The 7,458-nt window shown below is 38.1% G+C and overlaps 1 long non-coding RNA gene across 1 annotated transcript; it reads right to left on the bottom strand.

The window, feature by feature from the left end:
* Positions 1–1,530: 1,530 nt before the first annotated feature.
* Positions 1,531–6,959, bottom strand: LOC138957595 (uncharacterized). The gene is made up of 5 exons (XR_011453089.1): positions 6,727–6,959; positions 6,122–6,200; positions 5,385–5,481; positions 4,734–4,780; positions 1,531–3,796 (listed from the first exon to the last, which is right to left on the bottom strand). It is a non-coding gene; the product is annotated as an uncharacterized lncRNA (long non-coding RNA).
* Between the last annotated feature and the right edge of the window lie 499 nt (positions 6,960–7,458).

The raw sequence follows: 7,458 nt of genomic DNA, 5'->3' as shown, positions 1-7,458 counted from the left end.
CCCCGAGCGTCTACATATGTACAGTACAAGCATACTTCCATTTGAACGCTCAACGAACGGGAACATCCTGGCTGCTTTCTGTCGATCCTGAGAAATTTTCAAAGAATTTATTTTCGTGGACTTGCTCGTCTACAACAATGGCGCCTCGTTTTGCGCTAGACCTAACTTTTAAAATCATCTAAATAATAAATTGAAAGCTTGTTACACAAACATTCTTTAATCATAAAAGAATTCTTTTTTCATCAAGACAAGATCAGTACAATTCGAAGTTGTGAAAGTTTGAAAAAAGAAAAGCCCGGAAGCAGGGTCACGCAAGGGTCGTAGCAGACGACGGTTTATGCATAGTCCGCCGTTCCTCTCAACAGTCAAAAGCCATCGCTAGAGTTCTTGTGAACCACAGCCGTTTGTTTCGTGCATAAAAACGTGCTATTGTAGATAAGCTCACATCGAGTCGCATTCAAATGACTAACTGACGACTCCATTGTGAAAAAGGGAAACTGGATCACACGGGTTCACGATGGCTCAGGGGTAAGATAAACCACGCAAAAATAAATTCTTTGAAAATTGTTCGCTCTTTACGGAGGGCACCTAGGATGTTCTCAATCGGTGAGTGTTTAAATGAAAGGGTGTTTGTACTGTGTGTAAAAGCCTGACCGTATCTGTGATGGTTTACGGGAGGCTTACTGTGCCTTTAAACTCAGGTCAGCCTGTACCCCGAGTTATATCTGAATCAACACCCAAGATCTCATCGAGACAGACAGATGTACGCATGTTTATATAGACATACAAACGGACAGACATAGAGAGAGAGAGAGAGAGAGAGAGAGAGAGAGAGAGAGAGAGAGAGAGAGAGAGAGAGAGAGAGAGTCACATATAGGCTTACAGACACATAAACACACATACACACACACCACACACACACACACACACACACACACACACACAGAAACACAAACACACTCAAACCAACAGACACACCCACGAACCAACACACACACGCACACACACCCACACACACACACTCACACATATATATATAATTCAAGAAACTCTTTTTCCGCTGCACCACTCCACACAATGAAGGCTGGAAAACTTTTTAAAACTTAAAAAGCTTATTTAAACAACACAATAAAAAGTTCAAAACCAAGCCAGAATGTCGCATCTTTTTAAATCCAAATTTTTGGCCCGCAGGCCTTCTTCAAGGTGCACAGACCAAGCGTCTATTCACGACTTTCCGACCTTGACATTGTAGTGGGGGTCAAGTGGGCGTCGGCATCATTGTCCAATCAGAAATGTTGATGCGCTTCCGCTTCCTGTCCCGCCCAGTCTGCGCAAAAGAAATGGCGCAAAACTGTTTGCGCGGAAAAAGGTGATGAAAAAAAGAACACAACCTGGTTTGATAACCAAATGATTGCGATCTTGCATTCTAGCATCATTTAATGTGGAACAACGACACATCTGATAAACAAACAGCCAGTTTGTTACCAACATGAGAAACTAGGGTTTAGAATCGAAGCGGTAAACCCGGACGCTGTTTGTACACGTAAATCCGGAGAAGCTATCGAAGTAGGTGACATGTCGTTTCACTCCGAGTGTGCCACTGCCAGCACCGGCCCTCTACCCGCCAAACCCCCACTAGGCAGGGAAAGTGGTTCGACCTTGCATGAATGCAGGGCAAGTTCGAGTTTGCTAGCTAAAATTGCTGCTAGTGCTTGCCTTGTCTAGATCTGGAACTTTTTCAATTGGATTTTTTCTCTTTATTATACTGGAATAAGTGGGTGCTTTTCTAGATCTAAGCATCGACCGAATTAGATAATGATGTTCCTTGCATTGCATTCTCCTAAATCTGTTATTCTAACCAGTTTGTTTAAGAATATAATTGTTCATTTTTTGTTGATAAGCTTACAAGATTTTTTCTTTTTTAAGTAAGTGGTTTCACACGTACAACATGAGACCCACATGCACTAGACAATGGAAGTTGATGTCCTCGTTCAATACCACAAATGCCAGTATTATACTTCAGACTCCTTTTGGAGGAATGTGTGGGGTTTGGGTGTTGAACTTGAAGTGGCAGATTGTTTGCACAGGTATGAATGTTCGTACGTTCGTACGTGCACGCATGTATGCAGGCATTTGTTTGTCAAGCAGGAACATGCAACATTTTGTTGACCGTATGTGAGTGCGTGTGTAATAAAACCAACGACAAACAATACAAAAAGCTCCAGCTCTGCTTCTTCACCAGTCACAGACGCATTGCGTTGTTCAGCTTTCCAGAAATATATTAACTCAGTCAGAACCGGCTTCATGAATATTTTATTTCAGGAAAAAGTCAATCGAATCTACACAAAAAAAGGTTATTGCGTTGTTCTGTGGCATAGTTTGACCCAACAGATAGAGAAGTCAACAGAGGTATTCTGCCGTCAGCAGCTTTATTGCTGTTTTGAATTTGATCTTGCATAATTTTATTACATAATTTTGCAACACACAAAGAAATCGTAATTGAATATTTTACGCAAAATTGAATAATTCGCAAACATGTTTGTATGAACAAATATTATTTTAAGAAAATATGAGTGTGAGGATGGACGTATTTTGAGTGAAGTAGCAGAAATTCTTTTTAAGTTCTTTGGCTACATGCACACGTTCTGTTAATTACGTTCTTAGCAGGGAGATCCAGATTAATAATACTGCTGTGACAGGTTGTGGTTTCCATACACACTTTGAATACAGGGAAAAAAAAACACAGTTAAAAAAAAAATGTGCACATAGGATTAAAATATTAAAGTGTACAGAATAAAAGCAACATATTTACAAAAACAAATCTCGTGGTTCTTTTGTCAAACCCACTGTAGTAAGCACAGAATAGGAGAGAAGATTTTGGAGAAGGTGGCTTAACCTACTGAAGTAAATGATCAAGAGGATTCTAAGCATCCAGTGCTAAAGCTCTCAAATCACAAGACAAACACACTTGTTGTGGCTATCCGAACTGTTGATTTAAAAAAAAACATACCCACAAATTGTAAACATCTATTACAAAATTATATATATTGTATGGATCTGTCTTTGTAAAATATACTGTACAGAATTTTTTTTAATAATCTGCACAAATCTCGTGGTTCTCTTGTCAAGTAGTAGGCACAGAAAAAAACCTTGTGTTTTGTCTTGTAAATTATACTTTACTAAATGTGTACAGTATTCTAAGAAAAGAAAAATTCTTCCTTTTTATCATATCAATTGCCTCCCTTGAATTTTATTTGTAAAATAATTCTGAGAAAAAAAGCTTTCTACTTAAAAGCAGTGCAATCAAGAAAATGGGTACAACCTGTGTGTATACCTTTATTCCTTATTCTTTTTATTTAATTGAGGATGTCACTATGCAGTTTTACTGATTTAAAAAAAATTCGCTTCAAATTATCTCCCTTGAACAAACACTTCTTTTTACAATTAAATTTTGTTTACACGAAGAGGTAGTTTTAAGGGTATATACAAGAAAACAATATTGCAACCTTAGATGTATTTACATTTGGACTAATGCCATTAAAAAAAAAATTAAAACTATAAATGATAAATCAAAATAAAACAGATTTTGAGGCTGTGCACAAGCTAATAGGATTAAACACGAAAGTCGTACCCAAGAATCGTCAAATACTTTTGCTAACAGCTATACTTAAACATAAGAAAATATGATCTGCATCTCTTGTTATGAAGATGATGGCACTGGTCCACCGAAGTGCATGCCATATATGCTTTACTGTGCGCTCTCCCTCTCAATGGTCTTTCTCTGGCTGACTCGATTCTGAGGAGATAAAAGAAAACACATTCAGTACAAGCTGTACAAAATAACAACAAAACTAGTATTACTTAAAGTAGCTGCTGGTTTCTGAGTATTTGATTGAAGGCCCAATCCGACTTGTAAGAAGTTTGCCCGACTGTCGCAGATTTGGTCAGGTAATTGCATGGAGTAAAATCATGCCTCAATTTGGTAACATACAAACTGCAATATTCTAAGGCTGTGAGTGTGAGAATACATCGGCGCCACTTTTTAAAAACTTTCTTTTTGTGTGTGCGCATGTTTTAGTGCCAAAAATGAATAGGCCGAGTGCTCTCTCTGCAAAACTTGTGTGAAGCTTCAGAGCTCTATCAATGGTTTGAAAGAAAAAACATACTTTTCCATTTTTGACGTTCTTGTTCCCTTCCCTGTGAAATTTACTGTCCGTAGGTTACCGGATTTTGTTAATGTCCGTGAAAACCTCAACTTTTCATTGCTGAGTGCCTAGTGATAGCTATCCCCCTCAACGACCTAGCACTGCTGAATCCTGATTCTTCCCATTGTTTGATTCTGTAATGAAATTGTGTAGTTGGTAGTTATGTGAGCTTCTTCTCGGGGGTGGGGGGGGGTGGGGTTTATTTAACCATCAGATCACAAAGTAAGACTTCATTGTAATGTGCAGATATTTGTTCAGGTGCCCACCATTTTCTATGTGAAAACATGTTGCTAACTAACATGAACCCAACCATAAAACGTGATGTAGGTGAGTAGCCCATCTAGAAAAAAGAACCTGTTCTAATTCCGAATTAGAACAGGTTCTTTTTTCTAGATGGGCTACTCACCTACATCACGTTTCATGGTTGGGTTCATGTTAGTTAGAAACATGTTTTCAAATTCTCATCAGGCAATCACGGCTGACACTAAACACAGAACAGGTGGGAAAGACATAATTCAATCTACTCACCTTCCTTGCATTGTGAGACTGGCCATATGAATCTGCTGAAGTAGTTCCTGCACATATTTAATGAAATATTCATCTTAATAACGTGTTAATATCGCTTGTTCTAGCAAATCAGACTTGACAGTTTTCTGAAGGCTTGCACAATTTAAGAGCTTGCCTGTCCCCAATCATTACAATAAGAAACAACATCTAGTATGCAAGTATTTTCAGGGTATGAAGGTTTTAATATAATGTCGGTTCTTCTGGGGGCATGGAGAAACACCTCACACAACACATTTCAAACAATTGAGGTCACACCATAGGTTTACTCACAAACAAACAACAGCAATACAATAAACAGTCTGCAAACGCCTACATGTTGTCTACACTAGGTATAAAGAAACAAAGAAGCACATGAAGACGGGCTTTGTCAAGTAGACCATTATAGCGAATGAGCAACAGCTGATGATCCAGACCACCAAATTGACATGATTTCCCCTTATTTAGTTTGTGATTGTAGTCATATTGACGATGCCTGACTTCAATTTTTCTAAGTAAGTCTCTTGGTGCGTTTACGGATACATTCATTGTCACAATTACGACATGCTAATGTCTAACCTGGGTAAACTTCAATTCATGACTTTTTTTTAACTGGCATAGACATTATGAGCATACCAGAATTATTTTCCTGTTAGACTGTCTTCTTCTTTTTCTTCTTCTGCGTTCGATATTCATGGCTGTCATATCGTCAGGTCAGTGGCTGCCATGAAGTCTGCATAAACCAATTAAATAAATAATTAAGGAAAAAAACCACCCTTACATCATAATAAATCAGAACCATCAAAACCACCCCCCACCCATCCAATAAAACCTGCATACAAAAAACACTTCAAAATAAAAAAATGAAAACATTTAATTCCACTTCAAAAATATAAAAGTTGTTATGTTTTATTTTCATTATCTCTTTACACACACAAAAATTGCTGTGCAAATCTTTTTAAAAACATCAATGCCCGAGACACCAGTAACCTGTTTATGTTGTTGACCTTGTAGCTTTTCAGTTTAAGAGGCTGTTCAAAAAACCGTTTCCCTGGAATCTGCACTATGATAACCATGAATAATACCGTAGGGAAAATATTACATCACCAAGACCTAAGAAATAACACCAACCGACACTCCTCACCCTTATTTCACCCACTATGCCAACCCAAAGACTGGAAAATAATCATCAAATACAGAATGAACAAAAATGCTTGATTTCATTTCTTCAATGATAAGTTGAAAATCTTCATTCTTCATAATAATGTTATTGGCATAATGTGTAATTGCCACAATTTACAGAGTTTTATGAAAAAATGGTGCGATAAAAACCAAAGGGAAAACATTTGTTCATATACTGATACCTTATTTACCTTGTGGCTTGTGTGCCCCAGGTTTAGGAGCTGCTCAAACGTCCATTGCTCCTCAGTCTGCAAGAAATTAAGCGATGGCCTGAAGGAGAATGGAAAAAAAATCCTTTGTCAGCACCCTGTGTGGGTGGGTGTTTTAGATAAATAGGCAGGGTGGGGGGGGTGTGGGTGTGTGCAATAGGTACCACGCCTAATGCAGTCTGCAAAACAAGTGCAACACTTCTACAAAGCTTTTATGATACAAAGCTTCAAATAAGAAACACATTACAATCAAATGAAAGCTGAGCCTGTCATTGCAAAATAAGAAGGAATATACAACAATCCAGTGGCATGTAAAATATTGTTCCTTCAGAAAGATGGCTCTGACAGCAGAAACAATTTAACTTGAAGTTTGAGTCAAAAATTATTTCTCTACATTAGCGAACGTAGGCTACTTGCAGTTATACCCCTCACACATGAAATATTCACAGATTGAATAACAGTTTGTTCCCAATGTTGCTTCCGTGTATCGGTTAGATCCATCTCGGTTAGATCTATCTGCAGAGTACGGATTGTCATCCGTTTAAAAAGGAAAAACAATCAGAACTTGTCATCAGTGATCAACCTACCTTGCAAGAGTGGGGTGAAACACTCACTTCCTGCCAACATGTCTGCAAAAAACAGAGGAAACAATGCCAATGAAAGCTTAAAATGATTCTTGTGTTCAATATGTGTACACGTGCTTCATTTCTGGGGTGAAAGTGTAAAATATATCGATGGATTGATAGAACAATATAGCCTCAAGTTCACCGCACCAAAAAATACTTATCAATCAACATTGTCATCACTCGATCAGCTATTCCATCTCTTTCATTTTGATTAGTGCTTTTGTGAACAAGAAACACTTAACAAGTGGCTCTATCCCATCTCCCCCCTTTCCCCTATCCCATCTCCCCCCTTTCCCTCGTCGCGATATAACCTTCGTGGTTGAAAACGACGTTAAACACCAAATAAAGAAAGAAAGAAATCTCTTTCATGTGTGTGTGTGATGGTGTGAGCGTGTGTGTGTTTGTGTACGTGTGTGTGTGTGTGTGTGTGTGTGTTTGTGAACAAGCTTTGAAAAACGTATGTTTACCTTGCTCTAGATCTACTGATTTTCGTAGGCGGAGATTTCTCTGCTGTGAGGGAGCCCAAGTAAAAAAGTACTACACTATGTACTATAGTATACCATAGTACTTGTACTATAGTATACTATAGTTTACTATAGTACAAGTACTATGGTACATTGAATTGTACTATGGTATACTATAGTTTACTATAGTACAAGTACTATAGTACATTGAATTGTACTATGGTGTACC

This window comes from Littorina saxatilis, unplaced genomic scaffold (genome assembly GCF_037325665.1).
Source record: "Littorina saxatilis isolate snail1 unplaced genomic scaffold, US_GU_Lsax_2.0 scaffold_685, whole genome shotgun sequence".
Lineage (NCBI taxonomy): Eukaryota > Metazoa > Mollusca > Gastropoda > Littorinimorpha > Littorinidae > Littorina > Littorina saxatilis.
The sequence above is the reverse complement of the archived record's forward strand: the minus strand, read 5'-3'. Positions and strand labels throughout refer to the sequence as shown.